A 27,925-nucleotide genomic window follows, 5' to 3' on the forward strand; every position below is an offset into this window, starting at 1 on the left:
GCAGAAGGGAAAATGAGTGTAAACCCCAGCAGAGGATAACACAAAAAAGAATCAACACAAGGATGCCAGCAGGTGAAGCCTGGGTGGTGGGGCCTGGATGGGTGTTCCTATAGAGTCAGTTGGAAGCAGAGCATAGTTGGGTGTGGATGGTCCAGTGTTTTGCTGTGCGGATACTATCTTATGTACATGTACTGGACTTACCCTCAGGAACAAGAATAAAGGAACTTAGCTATGGAGAGTGAATACAGCTTGTTCTTCATGACCTGGAACCAGGTCAATTCAGTGTATAGCAAAGCTGTTTGAGTCCTCCATGTGCTTGATCCTCTCTGATTGCTGTCCTTGCCTTTCTGCTTGTTGGTGGTGTGAGATTACCAAAATCGACACCTTCTCATAAGGCATTGTCCCATTTCCTGTGCGAACCTTCAAGTGTAGGTTGGCAGGTCCTTGTCCAGTGCTGCAGGTGTTGTGGTCATGGGGGGCACAATATGGTTTCCATTAAGAAATTGTTGCCTTTGTATCTGTGAGGCTGCACCTGGGTTTGGCCTTAAACTCTAGAGTGGTGATGCATTATACTCCAACGTACTGTACCAGTCATCTTCTCAACTCTCTTGGATAAACAGTGCGGCTATCTGGGAGGATTCAGTGTCCTTAATCAGGATACGCCGGTGGTCCCATGACCTATGACGCATCAGTGATAATATAGGCCATTACACAATGTCATTTACACATTTTTGTCAATGGCATGATTTCTTGCTGTGCTCCAGATGACTAACTGTTCAAGCCACATGGGGTCATACATGACGGCTTATGACTGTGGCGTTCCAGACAACTAGTCACACAGTTTGCTGTCGAGGTACAACTATGAAGACCAAAATGATGTTCAAGCCGGCGGCTTTCATGGTTGGGTGCAGCTATCATATATTATGAAGGAGAGAAAGATCTTCTGGGGCTCCATGTTTTTGCTTCCACTAAGGCATCCATCATCTATGTGGTGAGTGGTTAAGATGTTCCATGAGTATCGCTTCACTATGGAAACAATACCCAGGTACGTGCCACATACCCACCACCCACCTCCGCCAAAACTGCTGCAAAGATTAACCAAAGAGGCCTACTATGGGAAAATCAGGTAGCCTTAGCTTGCTTACCGGGTGTCTTATGAGAGGTCTGGAACCCATCCTCAGTCCTCGGTCTCCCTCTGCACAGTGATGGTGTTAGAATGAAAAGGCCCTAATAGAAAACGAGTTCATTAGGATCTAGGTATCTAGTCCATTCAGCTGCACTGCTTGAGAAAGTGTCAGGACACACCATGCCCACAATTACATATTTTCCAAAGGACAAACATGGTTATTATTCAGAACCTAAATTAAAGCCACAAACCCTCCTATCTGAAGACTGTACCCCATAGACCATTGCAACATCCCCTTGTATCATAGGACCATTCAAAAAAATGCCTGAATAACACAGATTGAATTCAGCTGGCCCTCTGCACCCTACCTGATAATACCTGTTCTTGCATGAAAAGCATCAGCCCTGCTCCTACATAGTTCATTTTGTCTAAGGCCACAAATATTTCAAATTCACCTCCATCTACTATTCGGTACTGGAGACTCCCTTCCCTATACTAGCTCACCAGAAGACGAAGCTTTGTGTGAGATCCACTTCAAGTCCTGAAAACAATGTGCTTCCTCCTGCCCTGCCCTGCTTTACCATTTCTCCCTAACTCAACACTTGATCTATTACCTAAGCTCTTTCATACACGTATTACCCGAAAGAAATGGGAAAAATGCTGAATGCGGGTTTGTTGTGCGCATTCGGCACAGTCTAAAAAAAACTTCTGAATATGGGGAGCGAAGGTTGCAGCGGTGTCCCCATTTCCCCTAGTTCAGCATGACCGGTTCATGGTTTGCGGGGTTGTCCCCGTTAACATTACATTGGAAAGCGGGGGACAATTGTCAATTCACTGCGTTCAGCATTTTGGAAATACAAAACTTTCGGCTTCACAGTAATGAGCCGCGTTGTTGTCGGCTTCAATGTTATAACGTAGAACCTTTGATTCATACCATAGAAATGACCCCTAGCGATGTCAGCCAACTGTCACGATCCTGAGGCTCAAACAGAAAGCCAAATGAATTTGTTAATTTGTTGAACTCACATCCCACTCAATAAATCTGACGATCTTGAGTCCAAGCCTACTTTCTAGGTCTGTTGCTTTCTTGGTCCCAGGCGTTGCTACAGCCACAAAGAGTGAATACATGGCCTCACCTCATTGCCTCAATGCCTTACAGCACTAACGAGTCTCCTGAATCAGAATTGACTCCTCCTTTAGTCCCCACTATATCTCCCTGCTTGCTTTTCGAAGTCCCTCCCGTGCACTATTGAGTGCCCATTCCTTCCTCTAGACTGTGGTTCAGATAGACACTGAAGAGGGAATAACAGTGAATATTCATTCTATAACTGAGTGTAAAGATAGACTGCTACCCTTGTACATCCATGGCATTCCGAGTCCCTCCTAGTCCGCCATCACACAATGACTTCAACTGACAGGGTGACAAAACCACTGTCCACTGACTGCTTCATTGTATACCTACACCTATTAAGAAAGCAACAGCTACAGCTAGGGGTATGGTGTCAGATATCTGGCATCTCGACTGATCAACCAGCTTGTCAGCCACATAACTCAGATTAGAAATGGCCTTTGTCAGGAAATTATAAACATTTCACATCCCACATGACCTGACTAGAAACCACTACTATTTGTTCTACAGAATCTGCAGTGAGTTGACAAAAACACCTCTCTGTGCTTCATCAACAGCACCCCATAAGAACACTGCAAGGAGCTCATGTCCTACGTTGCACAAAAAGAACTGAAACACTGGGGCCGTCTTCTCCAACAGTGTAAGTGTTAGCTCCTCCATAGGGAAGTTTAGAGAGAGGAACCACACAGCCCTACTTCCCGTCGCTGAATGATGCCCTTTCCAAGACAGTTGCCCAATTCTGACTAGCCTCAGCAACAGATTGTCTCCGACCAGCGTCTGCACTGACACATTTCTAAACTGGGTTTGCCAGTGCCAGACTTGCTCCTCACCTCACTCATCGACTCACTCATCAATGCTTCACTCACTTTGTGAATTGCCCCCAAAAAATTAAATATGCGATAATCTTGCCTCGCTTGAAAACTCTGATCCATATACATTGGCCATCGTCAGATGTGATCCACATCTGCCTAAATTTGCACAGTTAGGTTCGCAAGATGAACTTCGGTATTTAATTGGTGTGTATGGCTTCCTACCATTACAGAATATGTCCCTTTGAAAAGCTGTATACCCTTACCATGACATCATGGCAGGGTATTGTGATTTTGATAATCAACTCTCCTGCCATCATAGCAAGCAGATTTCTCTCTGCTTCTCTGAGTCCCTTAACTGCGACTCCAGCGCTGGCAAGGAAGGCTCTGCCAAACAAACTCGCAGCTCCCACTCACACAAGGAACTGCACTGGGAGGAAGATTTCTAATTATTAATTTTTATATAGCGGTTTACACCAAAGTGCTTTACATTACAACAACAAAATTACAATCAAGGCATGAATATCAAACTAGAATCAAACAATCAATAACATTATGCACAACAATTAGCTGAGGACAAGGAATGAGAGAAATGGAGGAAAGTAAGAATGGAGTGAAATGAGGGTCAGGAAGGAGGATGAAGAAGATGAGATTTTAAGGAGGAGCAGAAGGAGGTGTAGGAGGAGATAGAACCTGTTAAGCGACTTCAATTCAGTACTCCAACTAAGTCAGTGCCTAGTCTGGGATGCCCAAGGGAAGCCCTTATTTATATATTTTTATGACAAGTTCATAGATCTGGATGATAAACCCTTGTATAATGCCCCTCTCTTTGAATCCGCCTGACCTCACTGAGCCAAGAAGTAGGTTTGTTTTGCAAATTAAAAGATTTATTTTACAAATTAAACAATATATATATATATCACACTTTTATAAATAAATTAATATTTGATAGCACACTTATGAATATGACAGTTATCAACAATGGATAATATTACACTGGCACACTTTTTAATTACTTAGGAGTTGGTATAGAGAGGATAAAGTAGCTGAGAATGCTTTTATGGGTTCAAGGAAATGCAATGATGGAAAAGAATGCAGCACAGAAATAACTGAGATGGTTTCCACAAGAGATAATATGATCACTTTTTCTTTTGACAATTCACTCCCCCCCTATGCAATATAAGGAGATGGAAGGAGAGCACACAAGTTTCAGGAATACAATCAAATGCAATACCAATTCAGTTCCCCCCTAGCAAGCTGAGAGCAACAGGTATGATTTTAAAACACAGGCAAAAATACTTCAAATGTGATTTGCAAAGAAGTTAAAATGTGCTAAAAATGATTTAAATTCCCTAAAGGAGATTCAGGGTAGGTGATAGCTACTTAAGATTGGTTCAGGTCAACACTATCAGTGATTCATGAGGGATTATCAGGTTGAGAACGGATTTCAGCATTTGCAAGCAAAAGACAGCGATTTTGACAGGTGGAGAAATTTGATTCAAATTGCAATTTGCGATTACAGAAAAACTATAAGGAGTACAAAGGTTTAGGGCTTGTTGGAAAGCTGCGGATCCTAGAAAGTTAAATCTCGTTCCTAGCACACGCGGTTCAAAAGATACGGACGATTTTGTGGAGGTAGATTTTCAGAAATGAAATAATGATTCAGAATGGCAAATGACACTTTCACAGGTTTGAAATCACAGAATGGACACACGATTTCTATGATGCAGTTCTAAATAGGTGGAAATGGTTTGAATTTGATTATTTTAAACTAAGAGATTGGTTCTGCACAGTTCTGGCTGGATACTCACACTATAAATTTGAACTAGGCCATCAAGATCTGGTCAGGTTTAACCGCAGCTAAACCTGACCAGATCTTGATGGCCTAGAAGGAATCTGCTCTGCTGGTCTGGATCTCTGGTTCTGGCAAAAGTTCTTGGCACTGCACAGTGGTCTGGTCTGCTCTGCTAGCGGCACTGCACAACGGTCTGGTCTGGTCTGGTCAGCGGTCGGAATACAGCTCTGCTTTCTGGGTCTCTGGTTCTGGCAAAAGTTCTAGCCAGAAGCGAACAGCACAGCCCGGCTGTTGAATAGTTTGGTTAGGTTGCTGGATTCTGGGGCCTCTGAAGGATTCAGCTTGTGGACTATGGGCCTCATTACATGGATGGCGGTAAGGATTTACCGGTACCGGTAAAATACTGGTACCGGTAAATCCTTACCGCCTTACTACAAGATCCCTTTGCGGGTTGGGGAATTTAACGCCTGCTTTTTGCAGGCATTAAAAACCAACCCACAAAGGGACTTTGGTGCTAATTACGGTACCGCAATTAGCGGTACCATAATGAGCGCCTTCCCCATTCCCATTATGCCCTATGGGGCAAAAATGGGAATGGGGAAGGGCAATGGTGGAAGGGGGAATTACCGCCCCACCAACCTTGGAATAGGGCGGTAATTCCCCTTTCCATCAAGGCGGTGCCGGTATTTTACCGGCATGAACCATGGCGCTAGTAGCGCCATGGTTTACCGCCATCCGTGTAATGAGGCCCAATGTCTCTCTTCTACAAAGTTCTGGAGTCTGGTTTTCTAAGTTCTGGTCTCTGAATATTGTCTGGTCCGGCAAAGTGCTTCGCAAGAAAGTGGAAAGAGCCGTCCCTACCTGGGTTTCAGTGGGTCTTTTTTATATCTTTTGAAAGTGGGTGGGAAGGCTGACTTTCTATGCCCAACCCTCTGAGGATCCTGATAGGCTTAGTGCTCTCAATGGAGAACAGAGTTGTGAGTCAGAGTGTTGCTACATTTTACAATCTATTGAAGAAACGCCTCTTTGCTTTTACTTAGAAAATGAATTTTTCATAACTAACAGGTTTCCCAGATACACACGTCGTTGAAATTACATGTACACATCACAGATTGGTTAAGGTACAGTTTGGTTCAAGGCACATGTTTCTACGAGCTTGGGTTTAGAAACGACAACATTTTGTGCTTTTTAGTGACTTTTGCCATATTGGTTTTTCCTCAAAATGTACACAAATGTGCGCAAGGAATATGGGCATCAGATGATGAAGTGTCAGATTTTTAACATACAGACATTCGGAGTAATACCCAATTTTCCGCCACTACCCCCCCAGAACATACCACAGAGTCCTAACACCTCTTAAAATGTGCACAGAAAAATCACAGGAATAATGATCTCAATTATATAATTTTGACAGTTTCGTACTATGAATTATCCATCTTTTTAAAATTATGCTCTGGCCCAGATGGGTGTGGTTTAGGTTCCAAAGCACATGGGGGGATTTCTGTCTGTCCCCGCCTCCAAGCTCAGCTGGCTCACAGAGGCAGTGCCCACCCCCCCCATTTCCTTCCAAGAGGAAGCCATTTACGACCCCCTGATTTAATATTTGCTTGGAGCAAAGGGAAGTTCATTGTTCTGTCTCCCTGCTCCCTCAGGTACCCCTCCCCTAATTCAATCAGAGAGGTGTAATCTCCTTTTGGTGGGGGCAGGAGAAGACAGGCCTGTGAATGAAGTTGCTGGGCAAGTTTCAACTCCTGTCGGGGGTAGTTGTCAGGCAGAATTCAATCTCTTTAAGCCAGGCTTCAGCCAAATGTCACTTTTGTTCCAGTTTTTCTTCATTCAAATCAAACGAACAAATTTGACACATGCAGCTAGAACGCAGCTTCTAAGTTCAAAACTATGACATTTAAACAGTTGCAACCTATGTGACACTCAAGAGTAGGTCACTCATTTATTTTAAACATTTCGATTTTAGTGGCTTTAAATCCCATTTCACTTAAGCTGCTGTCATCCACAGCTCAGCCAGTTTTGTTATGAACATTATTTTACGCTCTTTCTCTTTCCAGATTTTGTTTGCACACAAGACTTCATTCTGCCAGATGTCTGCTGGTGTTCAGTAAGATTTTTGGATATCTTGCAATGTTTGAAATAGGCATTTTGAGATTGCATTCAGAGAAACAAAGGTGATTTTAAAGCGCTTTTTGAGCTAACAGGCACTGCTGTTTTTCCTTTGGCACCACGTTTCACTCATGGCGCTTCTGGCCCATCACGCTCGCACTGGTGGGTGGCAGGTCAGGCGACCACTTTGGTGTGCGCAAAAACTGTGCGGTTTTCCTGGATTCTGGCGCCAATGTGGGCTTTTCGGCCATCTTGGATTTTCTAAGCCCACAGCACCAAATGTTGCAGCATAATAACTTGAACGTGGGTCGATACACCTGACAAACCGATATGGAGAGGTAGGGAGTTCCAATGTAGGGGGGCGAGGAGCTGAAAGGAATGGAAGCGGGAAGGGGCACAGGGTGGTGGAGGAAGAGAGGAGGAATAGGTCAGCAGAATGGAGAGGACGAGAGGGAGTATAGAAAGAGAGGAGGGTGGAGAGGTAGGGAGGGGCAAGGTTGTGAAGAGATTTAAAAACAAGGCAGAGAAAGTTGAAGATGTGTCGCTGAGCTGAGGTAAATGGGAGTCAGGGGAAGCAATGTCAGGTAATCCATTGTTTTATAAAATGGGTGAGGAGAGCACCTTCCAAAATCAGGGAGGAAGGGCAGTGGGGGATGGAAGCAGGACACCAGGAATCCATTGTTTTGATGAGAGGGAAACAAGGGTGGGCTTCCAAGACAGTGGTGACAAGGATACATGAGGACACATTAGCAAGGTGGGTATGGTGGCACAATGCCAGATATATTATTTTCCCATACTTGCAGAGTTGTTCCAGTAGGCTGCTAGATAGTAATTTGTCAAAAACCTTTGACATGGGTGAACCAGGGCAAGGATATATCACCCTTATATTCCAGCAAATGTTTAATGGCCTCTGGATATATTGTGAGCTCTGGAGTTGTCCAGACCTTGGCCCAATACAGGACCGTCATAAGGGAGACATTTGCACCTTTTGCCCTATGACCTAGCTTGAGGTAGATCGTATTCCATGACATGAGGGTGGCAGGCCAAGCAAACATTTAAGAAACCCCCCTCCACAGAACCCAGTTCATCAGCAGCCACGTGCCCCCTGGTCTCCACGCCATACAATGCTGCTGTCGTTGCTTGGGCAATATACATGGTTAGAGCAGGTGTGATAGCCCCCCAACCATGTTCAAGATAAAATCTCCATATTGCACCACTATAATTAATAAAGGTTGCACTAGATTTGACTAGCTGTGGAGCTGAACCACCCCTGTCATAAAGTCTAATGTCAAGTAGTCAAAGCTATGTACTTGTTCTATGGGGATGTAGTTTTACCTTGGTGAACCTTTTGAATTTTGGTTGGAAGACTAAGGTTTAGGTTTTCCCAATATTGACCTTGGAGATCAGAGTACTTTTCAACAAAGGCTCCCAGAGTAACCTCTAGCCCCCTAGGTGAAGTGGATAGGAGGTCTGTGTCATCCAAAAAGAAGAGAATAGGATTGGCTTCCAAACCTAATTTGGGGTGGTCAAGGCCCTTGGATCTCAAATGGCGTATGATTTTGTCAATATATAACAAGAATAATGTTTATGTTTATGTTTATTGAGTTTACATAGCGCTTTACACCAAAGCGCTTTACAGTATAACAACAACAATACAAAAGAAAGCAGCATATTTACAAACTAGAAACAAACCAGTGGTACAGTACATAGAACAATTTACTCAAAAGGAGAGGGGGGTGTTCCCAGATGGTCTTGACACGCACGGGTGGTTACATCATCCAATATAAGAGCATCGGGAGGAGGGGAAGGGAGGGGGTGGGGGGGCTTTGGGGGGTAGAGGTAGGGAAGGAGAGTCAGGGGGGAGAGTGGAGAAGAACGGCTTTCAGGGAGGAGCGGAAAGATGGGTAGGTGGGTGTGGAGTGGATAGGGAGAGGTAGGGAGTTCCAGTGGAGGGGGGCCAAGAGTTGGAAGGAGCGGAAGTGTGAGGAGGCACAAGGTGCAGGGGTACAGTGAGAAGGTATAGGTCAGCTGAGCGGAGAGAGTGGGAGGGTAAGTAGAATGAGAGGAGGGAGGAAAGATAGGTGGGGCGAGGTCATGGAGAGATTTGTAGGCAAGGCAGAGGAATTGGAATTTCAATTGTGAGAGGAAAGGGAGCCAGACGAGTTGGGAGAGTGAGGTAGATATAGAGTCTCGAGGGCCGAGGAGACATAGAGTACGGATGGAGGAGTGGTAGATGGATTTTAGAGGAGACAGGTGGGATAAGGGGACAAGGACACACTCCTCTTTCCCCCACTCCAATGCTGGTACATGGAAACAGTGCAGGGGGTAGAAAAGGAATTTGGTAGGTATGGAATACACATCATACAATTAAAGATAGGTAATTATGAACTCTGAGTTATATTTCACCTCAGTGTTCTGAGTGACATAGACAACTGAAGCTTCATTCTTGCTGTGAATTAGATATCAGGAATAAATGCTTGGTCGACTATATCCCCATAGTTGATAGCTGCCCATCTATAATTTTATATTTTCTATATTCTGGAATTGCACTACCTCTTCCGTGAGTCATAGTCTGGCTTCCATCTCTCGCAAAATACGGAAACCAATGTGCTTGACCACTGGAAGACCTTCACTTCAACTACACAATTCCTTTATCTCCAAACAACCAGCAAGTGGCAATATTGGCGTGGTGATGGGATGGTTCATATTCTTCTTAAGAACCAATCCCACCATGTGAAGCTTAGCACATTATTCTTTAGAACAAACACCATTATACACAGAGCGTCCTCAAGTAAAGCATCATTTTGACCTGACCCCCAGCTTTGTATTTCATTCTTTAAGACTCCCAAGGGAAACCCTCCTCTTTCTAACACTATTCGGCTAGATCATGCTTTTCCTTGTGGAAGCAACATCACAATTGAATGATTACAACACCATCTACCCAAGGCTCCCCTGGAAAATAAATTGCAGGTACAGAGGGTGAGAAACTACACCTCCTACACCACTGGAAAGCTGCATTCCTCTGAGCACATCATCCTCAGCCCTGAAACACCTGCATTCCGATGACAGAAAGATCACAATTCAAAACATTATACATTGGAAGTTGGTGAATTATTCTTGGCATTTGCATAGTCCCAATGGAAAACCATTTGCCTCAGGCACTGATCATGATGTGAGCAGTACTTTATTATGAAGAAGACTGAGGGAGCAGGATCACTTAACTAGATGTGCTTTTATTAGTTTCCAGAACAAATTTAAGATGCAGTGTTTTTGGTTTGCATGGGTAGTGTGTTAACACACCGCTCCATTACAGCTGTTCTTCTATTTCACATTCCAATTCATTTTGAAAAGGTTGTGTTGCAGTGTTTGCTCTCCTGACATGAAAAGTCTGTCAGGTGTACAGTATTTGAATAGGATAAGACTGTATGCAGTGATTATATTGAATACAAAACAACTAATGAAAAAATAACAAATGAAAAAACAACTAATTGCAAAATAACTAATTTTGGAAAAATGTAAACATGGGTTTGTGAGAGGGAATAGTGGTTCTGGTGGTGGGGCAAATGTATTATTTTTTAAAATGGGGGGGTTTGGGGGTACCCCCTCCAAACAAAAACAAATGTATTAGTGATTTTGGAATTAGTTATTTTTTTTCATTAGTTATTATTTAATTAGTTATAATTGCATCTAACTGGATAAGTCGATCTTCTTGGTTTACTCATCTATAAATAGGGATGAGGTCATTACATGTTTTACTCTGGATGTTACTGCAATCTCCTGCTTTCCTCTAGTACGTGATCCCATTGTCTATAGATGGAAGCCACCCTGATGGTTGAGTGGAATTTAATGTTACCCATCCAAACAGGGCATTGCCATAGTCAGGCCAATGCTTAAAGCTGTGCCTATCACAGGAGTGTGATTTAATCTGGGAATAAACTGGTGAGTCCTCCTAAGACTACAAAGATTTGAACAAAGGATTTTATTGTTTGGTTAATGTGTGGCTGAACTATAGTTATTGTCTCAGGTGACCCCTGAGTGCTTGATTCATTCTTGTACTTTTATAACAGTCAGGCTAGTTTTAGGGGTAAATCACGATTGCCATAGCTTTAGATCAATTCACCTGAAGAAAATTGCTTTGCAATTAACAAGAAAACTGCTTTGCACCGAGTCCTGAACATAGCCCAGGTAGACATTCAGTATTTCTTCCTGATCTTGAAATTTTGTTGAGGCCACATAAAATGGTGTTTCATCTGTATAAAACTACATATTACTTCCCTTCTATCCAATTAGGTCAATCACAGAGGCCTGTTATCTGTAAAACAGTGGGCCTCATTACGCCCCTGGCGCTAATGGTGTAACGGCGCCGTAAAGAGCGCGGCGCCGTTAAACCATTAGCGCCTGATTACAAGGTCCCTTAGCGGGTTGGAGGCTTTAACGCCTGTTTTTTGCAGGCGTTAAAATCCAACCCGCTAAGGGGCCTTGGAGCTAATTACGGCAACCGTAATTTACGGTGCCGTAATTAGCACCTTCCCCATCCCCATTATGCCCTATGGGGCAAAATGGGAATGAGGAAGGGCAAATGGTGAATGGGGAATTACCGCCCCCGCCAACCTTGTGATGGGGCGGTAATTTCACTATCCACCATGCCGGAGACCGGCATGGACCATGGTGCTAATAGCACCATGGTCCAGCGCCTGGGTCGTAATGAGGCCCAGTGTATTGAAGCGAGTTACGCCAATTAAGGAGGTCCGACTTTTTTCGCCTGCAGGGTGTAGGACCATCACCTCCAAGTTCTCCAACAGTAACTGGCACCAATTCCAAGGCAGTACATTCCAGATTCTGCCGGAAACTGGTGACATCACAACATATCTCCCCCCTTACAACAAGAACCACAATTTGCTTGTCATATAAAAGGTATTAAAAGAAACAATACCTGAATGAAACAAAAATCAAAAGATGGATAAGCATAGTTCAAATTCCAACATCAGCCTTCTACCCACAAATCCTAACACTGTTAAAACTAAAGCGATAATAAACTATTTACACACCCCAACGACACACATACTGAAAAACTAATGTGGACATTTTCACTGAACTACCTGCTCAAGGGTGCACATAATCCTGATGCCAGTTCAGCAGAAACTTCACTCTTGAGCTTGTTCACCTCACACCTGTCCAAGGATTCACTCGGACCTTGCCCATCTGATACTCTTTTCCAAGAAGCTAGTATTACCATGGACAATATCTTCTCCATCATCCACAATCACCACACCATTTCTTACCCCAGTAATCTTCTTGTGATCAGGATATTTGCTATCTTGGCATTTCTGTTCCATTCTCGGATTAAAAATCAACGCTGAATTGCCCTCGGCCTATTCCCTCACTTTAGCCTTCTTGTCATAATCAAAAACTCTTTTATATTGCTCCTGTCTGTCCTTTATGGTTTTAATGATCTTTTCTGTGTCTACCTGCTCCACAACTGATAACCCCAACCTGCCCTCACACAGCCTAGTGCCTGGTTACTGACCCTTGAGCAAAACAAAAAGGTCATATCTTCGTCACGGAATGAGAAGTGGTACAACAACCCCACATCATGTGTCAGAGCATTTCCCTCCATGGTACCGTGGCACTGGTAACTAGCTGAATTCCTCCTTTAATTAAATGATTCATCCCTTCTGCCAACCCATTGGCCCTGGGTTGGTAAAGTGTGGAGCATGTGTGTTTGAGTAGCCCACCAAAAACGTTGTCATCAACTTTGAATAATATTGCACTCCATTGTCTGTTATGATTTCCTTGGGAAATCCCTCTCTGAAAAACACTTTCTCCAAAAATGTCAACATTTCAATGGTAGTTGCCTCTCCCATACCCTTCCATTCAGCCCGTTGGGTGTGGTAATCGACCATAACAAAAATATATTTGCATCCCCAGCCCAATCCTTGTATTGACCGAATCACATCCATTGCCATTTTGACCCATAGCTGAGACGGAACATCAACAGGAATGAGAGGTGTCTCTCTAACAACCTTGGATTTATCACTGTCGGCACACGCCCCACACTCCCAGACCCTTCTCTCCACATAACTATCGATGGAAGGCCAGCAATAACTCTGTCTTAATATTCTCTCGGCACCACTTGTGCGTAAATGACCTTGGTGAGTCAAAACCCCAACTTTTGTTTCAACTCTTCTGTAGGTATAATCTTGATACCCTTCCTAAGCCTCCCCTCAGTGATATTGAATTCATCTTTGACCTCACCCAACCTTAAAAATTCCCTACTCAAAGTTGTTCTTTCTTGCCAACCAGAAACTGTCCATTCCTTGACACAATTTATGACCTCATCATTCTCTTCAGCCAAATTCCACTCTCACTAACCGCTTTCTCCTCAACACTTGCAACAACAACTCTTTCAGTTAAACCTTCCTCACAAGGTCCTCCTGGGTCCAACGGAAGTAACGACAGACAATCAGTGGCCCCATTTATTTCGCCTTGGCAAGTAAAATACCTGAATATCAAATGACTGCAGTCCCACCAAGCATCTTGATATTCGTGGTGATGTATTTCTCCAACCAACACTTCAAATCATTTGTATAAGATGCTTATGATCTGACCTCACCATAAACTGTTCACCCGACAGAAAGAACTTACAATATAAGATCAACCTGTATAGGGCCAATGCCTCCCCCTCTACTGTAGATTAACGTCCGTCAGCCCACTCAAAGGTCTGGAAGCAAACACCACCATACACTCCCCTTCACCCTTGGTGCATTGGGAAAATGCAGCCCTAATCCCAGTTCACTCGTATCCACCATTAACATGGTGCAATCTCCCAAATTAAATTTACCCAAACACAGTGCACTCGCAATGTCACCCTCTATATGAGCAAAAGCATTGTCACATTCTTCTGACCATTAAAATATCGATCTCTTCTTCCCAAGAGACCTCAGTGGTGTCAACTTTATTGCAAAATGTGTGATAATACTCAGTTAAACCTAAAAAGGATCTATGCTGCTCCTCGTCACCAGGAGCAGATGCATTTTTAATGATATCAACTAGACTTAACTTAGGACTGATTCCCTCGACCTTTGTGACACAGGAACTCAACTTCATTAGCACATATCTAACACTTGCTCCTTTAAACAGTTCAAGTGAAGAACACGGCCTCCCCCGAAGTAGATAATACCTCTGATATAACAGGAAATGGATGGCTGTCCACCCATATGTTTCTATTTAGATCTCTCAGATCCACACAGACCCTGAGCTTGCCATTGCTCTTAGTGACAATAACCACAGGTAACTATCATTCCAAACTCTCAATCCTCTTGATTATCCCTTTCTGAAGCATGGTGTTGAGCTCTTTCTTTAGGCGCTTTACTCATGTAATGAGGCATAGGCGTCACTTGGTGTACAATTGTGTTAGCAATATCCTTTAATCGAATGTGCTGTGAAGAATCCTTTAGTTCTATTAACTTCTATTAAATTCTGGAAATTCTCTAGCCCATTTGTCCTCTACCTCCGTCTCAGTTTCCAGTTCCTTCGATCATGCCTGTATGCAAATTCCTAACTCTGCTTGTTCAACCCATCCAAACAAGGAGAATCCTTTATTTGCCACATATATCCTCAGTTTCCAGTTCCTTCGATCATGCCTGCATGCAAATTCCTAACTCTGCTTGTTCAACCCATCATCCAAACAAGGAGAATCCTTTATTTGCCACATATATCCTCAGTTTCCAGTTCCTTCGATCATGCCTGCATGCAAATTCCTAACTCTGCTTGTTCAACCCATCATCCAAACAAGGAGAATCCTTTATTTGCCACATATATCCATGGCGAACACTTTTTTCGTTTGTACTCTAACTCCGCCTCAGGTTTTCCCAAAAGGTCTATTATCAGTTCATCATAGGCATATGGCGTGATGTCATACTCCTTCATTTCATTTAAACTTCTTCCCCACACTTCTACATAAGTCTTGGCTGATACAATGGTCCATGGGTGCCCACTTCCCACTTTCATAGACATGGCCTTGTCATTTACAGTGAAACTGTCTATAGGACCCTTACTTTCCTCTGAAATTGCCATTATCTCAAATATGTGTCTCTGTTGATTCTACACAATAGATTGCATCTCCTGTTCATGCCTCTCAATTGTATAGATATTAACAACAATGCTAACCATATTCTCCTTGCACATGCGGGCAAAATGCCGTAGCCTTTTTTGCTTTAGGCAAGCAGCGCTCTTTGCCAGACAAAATTGGTTTGTCACTAGATGTCTATTACTGCCACATCTAAAATATTTAATCTCCCTTGTTTACTCTGAGTTCTTCCTTTAAGAACCCTTGCGGGCACCTTCGGTGGCACCTTCCTGTTGATTCTTTTCACCTTTGAAGTGCTGTTTATACTTGGCCACTTGCTCAACACTACTGGCAACCTCCACAGCTTTGCCCAGTGTAATATCCTTCAGTAACAGTTTTTCTTGTACCCTTGGGTTATTAGTGTACCTCACCAACTGATCCCCTATGAGCGAGTTGGAAAGTGATCCAACTCACACGTGTGACTCAAAGTCTTGAGAGTAGCAGTGTCATTTTTCACTGGCTCCTGCTGCTCCTGTGTCCTTTGGAAGAATCTGTGCCTCTCAAAGGTTGTATTCTTATTTGGCTCAAAATGTTTTTTAGTTTCTTCACTGCTTTGAAAAACACATCCTGCTCCCTTTCCCCCTCATCTGCCAGTTCTCGAAGACATCATGAACCTTATCCCTTGGGCCCCAGATTGTGTAGAAGAACAACCTCTTTCCTCGCTGGAGCAAACTTGCCAACCCCAATGGCCACCAAACAAGTATCAAACATTTTCTTGCACCTCTCCCAATGGAAAGGGGGTGTTCCTGGTTTCACCAGAAAGTGAGGTGGAGGAGCCATGCTAGCAGTAGCCATAATTGCCTGTGAATGGGTCCCACTGGACCAATATAACCCTCTGTTATTGGTATCTCCACTTGAATTTGGTTGTGCTGGTTGTCCTTTTATTGTGTCCCTTCTTCTTCGTTCTTTTTTGTGAATTTATTTTAAGTATAGACCCTCTGTCTACTGGAGTGCCGCGCCCCAGGACAGTTCCTCAGTGTTAGCCTGCCTGGGCACTGAGTGCAACACACAACACTGCAAAACTGGGAGGACAAGGGATGGACGCTTCCTCGCTTTACCCATCAACCAGAAGCGCTGACTCTGATGCATGAACGTCACGCTATACGTTGACATAATTCACCTCAGTCCATCCATGCAGATTGCAGACTTCACTGCAGTGCTGTTGCTTGCTCTAATTCACAATCCTGATGAGATCCTCGTGCACAGGCGCCCAAATCAGGGTCGTGCAACTAGGCCCTTACTCACAGCCATTGTGGCCACCTATGCTGGTCCTCTTCAGCCCACGACAGTCAAGCTGATGACTCTCCTCACCTCATGGAGCCACAGGGAGCGACGCTGTGATGGTCCTCTCCTTACTTCTCAGCATCGCCTGTGACACAGAGTGTGCAGGCAGGCGGCTAAAGTTGAGAGCTGCCCCCCCCCCTTGCAGCACTCACCCTCATTGCCACTATTGAAGCGAGTTAAGCCGATTAGGGAGATAAGACTTTATTCACCTGCAGGGTGCAGAAACATCACCTCCAAGTTCTCGAACAGTAATTGCCACCATTTCCAAAGGCAGTACATTCCACATTCTTCATTTTGATCGATTGATTTATAAATTTGTACCACGCATATCCATGAGGTGACCAGGCACGAATGCCTCTAGTCGCAGAAATATTCTAACGTAATTTGTCGCAATGTTGCAAGGTTTCAGGCTAAGCAGTGGGATCTACACTACGCAAAGAGATGGGTTTTCGGTTTTTTCCTAAAGATTGTTAAGTCGAAGGTTCAGCGGAAGATCATTCCACATTTGAGGTCCATGGACAGAAAACCGTTGCTTACCCCAAGTGGTCGTTCTGCCTTTGGGATCTGTAGAAGAAGCTGATACAAAGAGCGCAGTTGTTTCAAAGGGCAGTATAGCTGGATTTTTGTGCCAACCCATGAATGCACTTAAGCACTGAACAAAGCACCTTGAAAAGAATCCTCTGGGACACTGCGAGCCAGTGCATCTGCCTTCTAAATTGAGAAATTGCAACTCTTCTGCTCAATGAAATAATCAGCCTAATAGCAGATTTCTCGGCTACCTGGAGTCTCTTTTTCTGAAATCTTTGCACCCCCATAAGGAGAGTGTCGCAGTAGTCCAGCCCGGTGTTGGTTAGCGTTCCAACCACGGTCGACCAGTCTTTCACTGCAATTAGAGGCAGCACTGGTTTTAAAATCCTTAGCTTAAAATAGACCGACTTTACCATCTGGCTGACCTGCAAATTGCAGTCCGTACTGGACTGCCAGATACAACTGAGGTTTTTTACAGTGTCTACATACTTAGTGGGGGCACCAAAAAGAGAGGGGCATGGAGTAGTGTGAGCTGTATCTCGTAACAGCCTCCTGGCACCCAGTAATATACCCTCTTTTTTTGCTGAGGCTCGACTGGAGTCTGTTTTCCATCATCAAGTCCTACATTTTAGAAGCACAGGACAACACAGTATTTACTGTTTCCACTGGTTGGCTTAGTTGCACGTAAATGTGGTTGTCATCTGCATAAGAATGGTATGACAACCCAAATTCCGAGAGGATGTTCAGCAGGATTCGAATATATATGTTGAACAACATAGGCGAGAGTGCGGACAGAGTGCGGACCCGTGGGGTACCCGACACTTGACCAGCACTGTTTCAGAAAGTCAGTCTCCCATCTTTACCTGTTGGGTGCGGTAAGATAGAAAAAACACAAACCATCTCATGGCCTCTTCCGAAACATGTGCCACTAATGACAGTTTGATGGTGAGGATGTCAAAGTCCACTGTATCAAAGACCACCAAGAGGTCCAGCATGATGAGCATGCTGACAGTACCTTTGTCAGCGGCCCCCAGCAGATCATCCCAGACCATCACCAGAGCAGTCTCAGTTCCATGAGCCGGTCTAAAGCCCGACTGAAAACAGTTGAGGATTTTATGTTCCTCTGTATATGTCTGGAATTGCCTTGTCACCACCTTCTCTAGAATTTTGGCAGGCCACAACAGGCCGGCTATAGGACGGTAGTTGGCAAGAACCTTGTGGTCTAGTGTCAGCTTTTTTAACAATGGGCTAATGAAAGATTCTTTTAACTCCGGAGGAACACAGCCTTGTGATAAGGAGACATTTATAAAAGAAGCCATAGATTTGCCAAGAACCAGGGTGTGCTGTTTAACCAGATAAGCTGGAATTGGGCAATAGGTAAGATTCGTAGGTTTTAGCTCTTGCAAGTGTTTAGAAATGTCATCGTACCCCAACAGTGGAGAAAAAGAAACTAGGACAGCAGCTAGATGAGAAAGTGGAGTAAGGGATAGTTATATCCACTTTGGTAGTGGCTTGGCAAACAGACATATTGTTTCTAATATTATTAACTTTCTCTTGAAAGAAACAGTTACATTCATTGGCCAAGGTAACTGATGCTGAAAGTTGGGAATTCACATTCTCAGGAATGGAGAAATTTCTTATGACATGAAATAATGCCTTGGGTCGATCCTCTGCTTCTTCAGTTTGGTTTTGCATAACCAGAGATTTAGCTAACATGATTTATTTGTTATATATGGCCAAGACCGTTTTTACTGCCAAGTGGGAGATTTCATTTCCAACTTTAAGCCAGATTTTTTCCCTTTTCCTTTAATGCTGTCTGCCTGGAACTGGTGACATCACAACAGAGGGCTAGAGATATCTAGAAGGAAACAGGATTGGGGTTAACTGATTTTGCGGCAGGTTTACAGGTCTTCATTAATGCCTTGTTTGTCAGTGTAGGAAATCGAAATGAGGTAAAGAGACATTTTGTACTGGCAGACCATGGCGCAACAGATTGAAGCTTGAAATATGTGCTATCAGCAAGGATTTATTAGTCTCAAGGTTGAAGCATTTGGGTTGCAATTAGATTTTGCAGTCACCTTGACTGCTTTCATAGCGTTGAAATTGTTCTCAATGAAGAATTGGCTTAGGTTGTTGAAAATGTCTACAGTGGTGCTGGGGTGAGTATTTAGCTGTGAAGGAGAAAGTAGATATTACCACCCTAAATGGCTCTCGACAGTTCTTGTTAAAGGATTGTTATTTTTCTGTCTGAAGCAATTTTTTGCTTTTTGATGACGTTTGGCAGCAAATCATCCTCTCACACTCTTCTATTTAATCCTCTTCCCCTTTTCTATTCTTCCCTCCTAACCAACTTCCCTACTCTACATCTGCTCGCAACCTTTCTGTCATCTTCAACTCATCTCACTCTTCATCTCCAAATCTGCCACTGTGGTCAGACTTGATCTCCTCAACATCAGGAAAATAAGGCATCTGCTCCCTTTCACCGTGCAAAGCACCTATTGTTCTCATTAGCACTGTGCCAGTCTCCTATATGGCTTTCCCAACTATGTTTTTTCACTTCAGCTTTGCTGTCCATGCACTCTTCAACATTCCCCACTTCACCTCTGCCTCTGCAGTCCGTCGTCAGTTAGGCTGGTTATCTATGAGACAGAGGGCAAAGTGTAAACTCATTCTCATCAACTTCAAAATGGTTGCATGTGATTATGTGGAATCTCAAAATAACGAATGCAATTAGAACGAATACAAAACAACTAATACCAAAATAACAAATTCCTTTTTTGTTGTATTCAGGGCTTGGGGGGGTCCTTTTTTTGCCCCAGCCTAAAAACCACTATTCCCACTCCCAACACCATTTTTAGGTTTTTCCCAAATTCATCATTTTCATTTCGTTGTTTTGGATGTGATGTAATTCCATAAGTTATTTTGGGATTCCATATAATCACTGCATACCTTTCTAAACTATACATGTACTTGCCCTACTTATCGACCTAGCCTGCCCCTCGCTCCCTATGATCATCCTCGGCTCACCTCCTTGGCCATTGCGCTCCCTCTCGCTTCTGCTCTCTCCCCCTTCTCACTCCTTCATTATGGAATGATCTTCCTCTCCCTCTCTGCACTACTCTGCTTCTATCACTATTTAAATCCAACCTCCTAGTTCTCCTCCATTCTGAAGAACCATTTTCATAACATTCTACTCCACCACATCGCCCTGTTCTGCTCTCCCCCTACACTCTCTATGACAACCCCACAGCACTTATCCCTCACCCATCACCCTAAACCTAGCATGTCCTCCACTATCCCGTTCCTGAATCATGCTCTACTGTCCTCCTCCCTGGTTCATGTTTCTACTGCCTCGGCATCACCCGGTTTTATAGCCATAACCTCTCATCCCATGTTAAGGACACTGAGCCTCTACTATGTAAAACAATGTTAAAAATGTAGTCAGCATTTTTGTGCCAAAAATGCATTGCTTACCCTGTAATTTCCATAATGAAAATTAAAAAATAAAAGTCTGTATCCATATTTTCATTGAGTGGTAATTCCACCAGTGCTAAATGCACCACTTTTTGGCATTGACGTGCAGGATTTACTGCCAGCACTTCAAGGACAACATCGGAATTCAGAGGTGTAACAAAACTGGTGCTAATTCTATTAGGGCTAAAAAATGCGCTGGTAACGGAAGTACCACCAGATATGTACCCCGCTGCCAAACTCATAATAGGACCTAACGTTTTTAGCATTCGGAATCTTTACACCTCTATAAAAACACAACTTCCTTTTGCAGTTTAAAAAATATATATGTTCGACATATTTTGTTATGTTTGGTGAAAATCCATAAATCCAAGGGTAACATTGTGATCATGATATTATGATGAAAAGAACAACGCATGTGCTTGGAAATATTGCATTCAAACAGCTTTGAGTTGCCAATCTGCACATGCAGAGCCATCAGGGGCTGAGGGGTTCCAGAGGGAACGCCTCACACACCCCTGGGATCATTTACAATGCGTCCTTGTCAGCATTTCGTGAAACTGCAATACTTTAAAAACTTTCAAGGCCAAACACAATTTTCCGAAAGCAGATTTTCCATCTAAACATGTTTTCTCAAGCTGTGCTCATAATTGCATATAGCTAAAACAATTGGTGTGCCCTTTTTTAATGCAGAAAGATACCATGTGAGGGATAACAGCCTATTCTGTAAAAAGAATCCACCCAATTAGTTCCTGCTGACAATGCTCATTAGTGCCATAATTCCACTTTGAATAGCAGTTTGCAGTGAAGAAATGAATAGCGGGAAAACGTTATTTTAACTGAGACTCACAAGATGTATTTCTGCTGCAGGTTGGCGCTGCAAACAATTTGCACTGACATCAATGATCAGATGTTCGTGGGAAAGCAAAACGATGTTCATGGTGGCAAATGACCGGAAGGAGGAAGCACCGTATACCGCCCTGTATTGTGGAACCTGCATACATTGCATGTTGCATGCCATAGTTTTCTACAGCCCAGTCAATTGAGCAATAGATAAGATCACGTCAGGTTTCCAAAAACAATATGAATAGTGCAGGACCTGCTTAACACTCCCATTATTTTCATGGGCTGGCTTGTGTATGTGTATCGCAATTTCTCTACAGGGTTTGAGTCCACTTTTCTGTAATCACTTGGTGGATCCACAGGTTAGAAGATCCTATGTACTCGCTTATAGAAGACTATAGATTCTACATGGGGCATTGAAAAAAGCAAACAAAACCATGAAGACACAAACAAGTATTTGGGCATGTTGCCAAGAATTCGCATTTTCTTTATTTGATGTATGTAGGTAGGTATGCATTGGGATTTCCATAGCACCGCGCCAGCTGGGTAGCACGTGAGTACACAGGGAAGGTGGGGTTATAAAGTGCTGTAGCATGAGGATTGAGATGGGAGAGGAAGTGAGCATAGGAGGAAAGGCTATGGTGTGAGTGTTATGTGTCAGATGAACGAGTGCTTATGGGCAAGTGCCAGGGGGCAATGAGGTTCTCTGAAGATGTGCGTGTTCAGCTCTTTTATTTATTTATTTAGTTTAGCAGGGGATAGTCTGATGCAGGGTGGGATGTTGGTCCAAAGCCTGCATGCTCAAGTGCAGAAGGCTTGTTTGATTGTTTCGTTTTCCCATTTCTTGAGATCAAGGGGCTGATTCATGGAATTATTTGTGCCGAAAAATGGGGATTTGTGCGCCATTCTGCCCGCAAATCGCCATTTGTTAAACAGGGATTTGCGGGGAGAATGGCGCATGAATCCCCGTTTTTCGGCGCACAAATTCCATGAATCAGCCCCCAAATCTCTCAATGTTATAGTTTCTCTAGTTCTTAACTGCACTGCAATCCTGAGAAGGTGAGTTTTTCTGCCAGGCAGGCAGGATATTGGCTTCATCAACAAATGTTTACAAATGTAACTAAGCCATTAAAGGTTTGTCTGCAATATATCTGTCACACGGGATACTGTATTTGTGTACTGAAATCCCAAACTAAATAGATGCGAGGAACCGGAGTACTGAATGGCTCTTCAAACAATACATTGCTCATTTCTTTATGATGTTCTATGTTGGTTTGATGTATTGGTGTGTAAGTACTGTGAAAGAAGCACGTTGTAAAGCAGCAACCAAAATTGCGGCTACTAGAAACCGGATCAGGTGGCCCCTCAGCTTCGGACTGGCACCCAACATGCTACAATTCAGCAAACACCTCAAAACAAGGGTCTTCAAACTTTTCTTAATGCCAACTAAGATCTGAACTACTTTTTATCCCAAAACACAAACACTGTGGGGCTCATATTCCAAGTCCCCACAGAGTATGGTAGGTGCTACCGATGGGCGTAAATGTTTTACACCTGTCGTTAACAACTTTTGTTATGATCTATGGCAGGTTCATGGTTATTGGGGTGATGGAACGGGAGTACCGGTTTTTGATTCCCTTTTCCCCCTTTTACATAACGTGTAATCAGGCCCACCCCACGCAATTATATCACTGATTGACTGGCAGTTTTAATCATTTGCACTATGAAGTGCACAGAGTAGGTGTAAATGCAGGAAGAGTTGCCTTTGCACCTTCTTTTTGCACTTTACGGTGCAGAATGAGTAAAGGCGACCTGCCATCTCTAGATGGTCAGCAGCATGTACCATGCACTCCAATACAATCCACCTGTTTGTGGCTGGTGTAAAAAGCTGGCAAACTGCATAGAAATCCATTGGTGTTATGTCAGCATGAAAATACCAGGCTTGCATAAAGCCGAGTAGTTTTTGGAGGCACAGGAGAAAATGGAGACAGACGTAACACCCGTTCTGTTCCCTCCCACCCACTCCCACAATCAGGAGCTTGACCTGGAGCGTGCAACAAGATGTTAAAACAGGCACAACACCTTCATGCCTGTCTTTAGCAACTTCTTTACACTACGGGTATTTGGAAAATGAGGACCATGACTCATGAGGGGCATTCTCTTTAAATTGCAAATTGTATTGAGGGGACCAACAACATGTGTACTTGTGTGCACTGGTATCTCCTTTATGCAATTTTGAATCCTTTCTGTGAAAGTTGTTAAAGAGACACATGAAGGTGAGCAGAACCGGATTTATGTCTCAATTTTACACCCATCACTGAGAGGACTATTAAATGCCTCCCGCCATGTAAGCATGGCTTAGGGATTTACAACAGAGGCCCTTAGAATCCAATGCATATTCACCAGATGATGGGGGAAACAGATTTCTTTTGTGGCAGGTGTAGCGAGAAAGGGAAGCAGAAATGATCATTTCACGTCATAGCCCTGCACTGCCTGACAAAATGACAAACATTCCCTGAAGAGTTAAAGCATGTTTGACTTATAGAATATATCTGAGTTTTCAAAGTTGGATTTAGGGAAGTGACATCCCCCTAGTTAACACATCCCACCGCAACAATTTGACCACAATATTCTGGAATGAGAAACAAGCTTTGGATTTGATATGAATATTCTGTTTTATAGAAAATAATAAGTCAAAATCAACTTTTTGCTGGGCATGTCACGTGCAATATTCTTTACAAATAAGTGCAGGTAGCTTGCCTGCAGAAAAGAAGGAAAACAACTTGCCTCGCTGATTGGATTCACAATACGTACAAACATCCATTCATACCAAATCAAATTTCAATAACCTTTCTGAGCAAAACCTTTATGCTACTTCAGGATAAATCTTCAAATTATTACTACTTGCTTGCATCATCATTTCCCTATATATTTATCAGAAATGTACATTGTAGATCGCTTACTTGGTTATTTCCAACACAATCAACAAGTGTTGGCATCAGAGAAAAATATACACATAATGTTATTGTGCTGTGCCTAATCCTATTCTAGGGGACTGGGCACTGTTGGTTTCTAATGTAGGCACATTTGTAAAAAATATATTGTGTAATGTTGGAGTATTGTGTCTTAGGCTATGGTTTAGAATAGAAGCGTTCATTTATGGAAAGCACAAAATCTACATTCATTTAAAGTGTCACACAACCACGAGAATATAATTGTGTGACAGGACAGAGACTAATACTTAATTTCTACTGGATTAGAAGTCAGTTTAAAACAGAGTCCTTTCTTTCCTGCGTAATCTTATCTTTAAAAATATCATTTAAATTGACAATAATGTGGACAAGAACAATCACCCACTTCACTTACTCAAAATCTCTCGTTGTATGTAAACTATGGTTTTCACAGGTCAAGAATAAACTATCCCTGTGAAAACTTGAGCATTCATTTATTTTACTGCTTTCAGAGAATATTATGTGCCTGTATGAATATAAATTCTAGAGTATGTTATGTTATGTTAAGGTACTTATATAGCGCACCGTCACCAACGGAATTGGTCCCCAGGCGCTCTGCCGGATCTGGAAGCGAGAAGCTGGGATGGGTTAGTAAGGTGGAGAGGGAGTAGGATAGTGAGAGTGTTGGTGTACTGTTGGCAGCTTCAACTCGGTAGACACTGGGTGCTAAGCTTTGGTGCGAGTATCGGAGTCAGTCCGCCTGTGTTGTAGGTGCGGCATATGTGTTGTTGCAGTGTGGTGAAGTGCGTGCGGCTTGTTGTGCGAGAGATGGTTGTGTGAGTTTTTTGAGAGAGATACGTATGCAGAGAGTTTGAGCTTTTATTGGTTAGTGGGTTATATGACATTTATCAAGCTAGCATTCACAGTTCTGTCTAAGTGTAGTACTTGCTAATCTACATATTCCATCAAAGTGTGGCATTCGCTAACCTTCCCGATAATTGTGTAGATTTGTGGCAAACAAACAAAGCATTGAGAAGTTATGAGCGAAAAGAGGATTTAATTTCTGTGTCATGTTATATCAAACATTGTCATTATGTTTTGTTTTTGTGCATTGGGGGCACCATCTGAAGCTGAATATTAATTGAAAAGGCTGGCTTAGGCTGCAAGTCATGTAACAAACACACACAGATTGTCATTAATGACTCCGTCATAGGGTAAAACGGCTGACATCTAATGGAAACCTAGTTCTTTGAAGTATTCCATTACTTAAGGAAGAGACTGTGACGTCATGATCCAGCTCTGCCATAAAACTTTTCAGAGACCATGAAAGTGAGTATTTTAGAATGCAAATCAGGCCTATTTCTCTGTATATGTTAGAGTTCAATAAATACTCTGAATAGCCATGTGCATGTGTTCAGCTAGACTAATGGATTTTTTTTTGATTGATAATGTGTCTTTTGTCCTACCAGAGCTGACGTCTGGTGCTCTGTCCTTGAGAACACGGCTTCAAAGGTACAGACTAAACTACATTTGAACATGCTCACATGAGGTGCAAAGGACAAACAGGACGATGGTGTACTTTCTTCCTTCATTCAGCAGTTGATAATGTAAATTAATATGTGTGTTGTTTATTGAATTTAAACTACAGTTTTAGGATTAAGTCATTGTGTAACATGGGTGCACAAAGGAAAACTGTTTGATTTAAAAACATTTCTTAAGCACTGTTTCTTTGAGGTGTTCATTATAGAGGTGAAAAAAGCTTTTTTTCTTTAATAACACATTTTTCTCTTACATTCAATCTTACAATGTGCAAAAGCATGCATAGCACTTTTACACATGTTTTTATTCTCCATTTAACACTCCACGGGGGTGGAAAATTACCCCCAAGAGGAGAATCTTTTTGATTGCGTGGGAAAGGCTACTGCAGCTATTACAACCCACCAATGATATGGATGTTGTCCTCTACAAGCAACATACTGATGCCAGAAATAAAATGTGGGCATGTTAAAAACAAATAGCCAGCACCTATTTTACATTAGGTTAAATGTACCACACATGTAACTGTAAGACACTGGATGAGATGGTCAGGAGTGGTAAATTAAGGCAAGATTAGCCTGGCAATTGGATATTATGTCTACACTAGAAAGACAACTGGAAAGATAATTTGGGCATCTAGTGCTTCATCTAGTCGGTTGCAGTCGGGCCTATGTTTCAGCATTGACATGTGACTCCAGTTAAAGTGTGGCATTAGGATGAACGGCAAGGTTGCAGACTTGAAGAAGGGTCTACAGCATGGGTGCACAACATACGGCCCGCGGGCCAGTTGCGGCCCGCCATGCCGTTTTGTCCGGCCCGCGAGGCACAAAGACTTTCCTAATGGAGGGCGGCCCGCAAGCAGCATCGGCCGCCCTCCATTAGAAAAGTCTTTGTTGTCTTTCGGGCCGGACAATACACTGCCCTCATTGGTTCAGTGCACACGAACCACGCAGCTCCTACGAGCCACGTAGTGCATGTGTGCTGCACCAATGGAGTGCCAGCACTACGGCTGTCGTGGCCAGTAAAGCTTGATGCTGGAAGGCATTTCAGCCTTGCTTGCCACGCCAGCCGTAGTGCCAGAAGCCTCGCCAGCGTTCCAGCACGTCTGGGTAAGTACATGGGGGGAAAAGGAGGGGGCTGTATGTTTGTGTGTGTGTCTGTCTCGGGTCCGTCCTGACTGTGTTTTTTGTTTTTGTATGTATGTTGAGATGCGGAGGTGGGGGGGGTGGTGTCGGGTGTGTATGGGTGTGTTTGTATTTGTATGTCTGCAGTGTATGTTGAGATGCGGGGGTGGGGGGGGTGTCGGGTCTGCTTGAATGTGTTTGTGTGCAAGTGCAGTGTGTGTTGAGATGCGGAGGGGGTGTGTGTGTCGGGTCTGCCTGAATGTGTTTGTGTGCAAGTTCAGTGTATGTTGAGATGCGGGGGTGGGGTGTGTGTCGGGTCTGCTTGAATGTGTTTGTGTGCAAGTGCAGTGTGTGTTGAGATGGGGAGGGGGCGTGGGGGTCGGGTCTGCCTGAATGTGTTTGTGTGCAAGTTCAGTGTATGTTGAGATGCGGGGGTGGGGTGTGTGTCGGGTCTGCCTGAATGAGTTTGTGTGCAAGTTCAGTGTATGTTGAGATGCGGGGGTGGGGTGTGTGTCGGGTCTGCTTGAATGTGTTGGTGTGCAAGTGCAGTGTGTGTTGAGATGCGGGGGTGGGGTGTGTGTCAGGTCTGCCTGAATGTGTTTGTGTGCAAGTGAAGTGTATGTTGAGATGTGGGGGTGGGGGGTGTGTCGAGTGTGTATGGGTGTGTTTGTATTTGTATGTCTGCAGTGTATGTTGAGATGCGGGGGTGGGGGGTGTGTCGGGTCTGCTTGAATGTGTTTGTGTGCAAGTGCAGTGTGTGTTGAGATGCGGAGGGGGTGTGTGTGTCGGGTCTGCCTGAATGTGTTTGTGTGCAAGTGAAGTGTATGTTGAGATGTGGGGGTGGGGGGTGTGTCGGGTGTGTTTGTATTTGTATGTCTGCAGTGTATGTTGAGATGCGGAGGGGGTGTGTGTGTCGAGTCTGCCTGAATGTGTTTGTGTGCAAGTTCAGTGTATGTTGAGATGCGGGGGTGGGGTGTGTGTCGGATCTGCTTGAATGTGTTTGTGTGCAAGTTCAGTGTATGTTGAGATGCGGGGGTGGGGTGTGTGTCGGATCTGCTTGAATGTGTTGGTGTGCAAGTGCAGTGT

At 43.5% G+C, this 27,925-nt stretch overlaps 1 long non-coding RNA gene across 1 annotated transcript in view; it reads left to right on the forward strand.

Moving 5' to 3' along the window:
* Positions 1 to 25,897, forward strand: part of LOC138453523 (uncharacterized) — a 38,158-nt gene extending 12,261 nt beyond the window's left edge. The window contains exon 2 of the long non-coding RNA XR_011260457.1: positions 25,649 to 25,897. This is a non-coding gene — a long non-coding RNA (uncharacterized lncRNA). The remainder of the gene's footprint in view (positions 1 to 25,648) is intronic.
* The last annotated feature ends 2,028 nt before the right edge of the window (positions 25,898 to 27,925 follow it).

The sequence above is a fragment of the Ambystoma mexicanum genome, chromosome 4p, assembly GCF_040938575.1.
Source record: "Ambystoma mexicanum isolate Mex_15411 chromosome 4p, UKY_AmexF1_1, whole genome shotgun sequence".
In the NCBI taxonomy this organism is placed as follows: Eukaryota; Metazoa; Chordata; class Amphibia; order Caudata; family Ambystomatidae; genus Ambystoma; species Ambystoma mexicanum.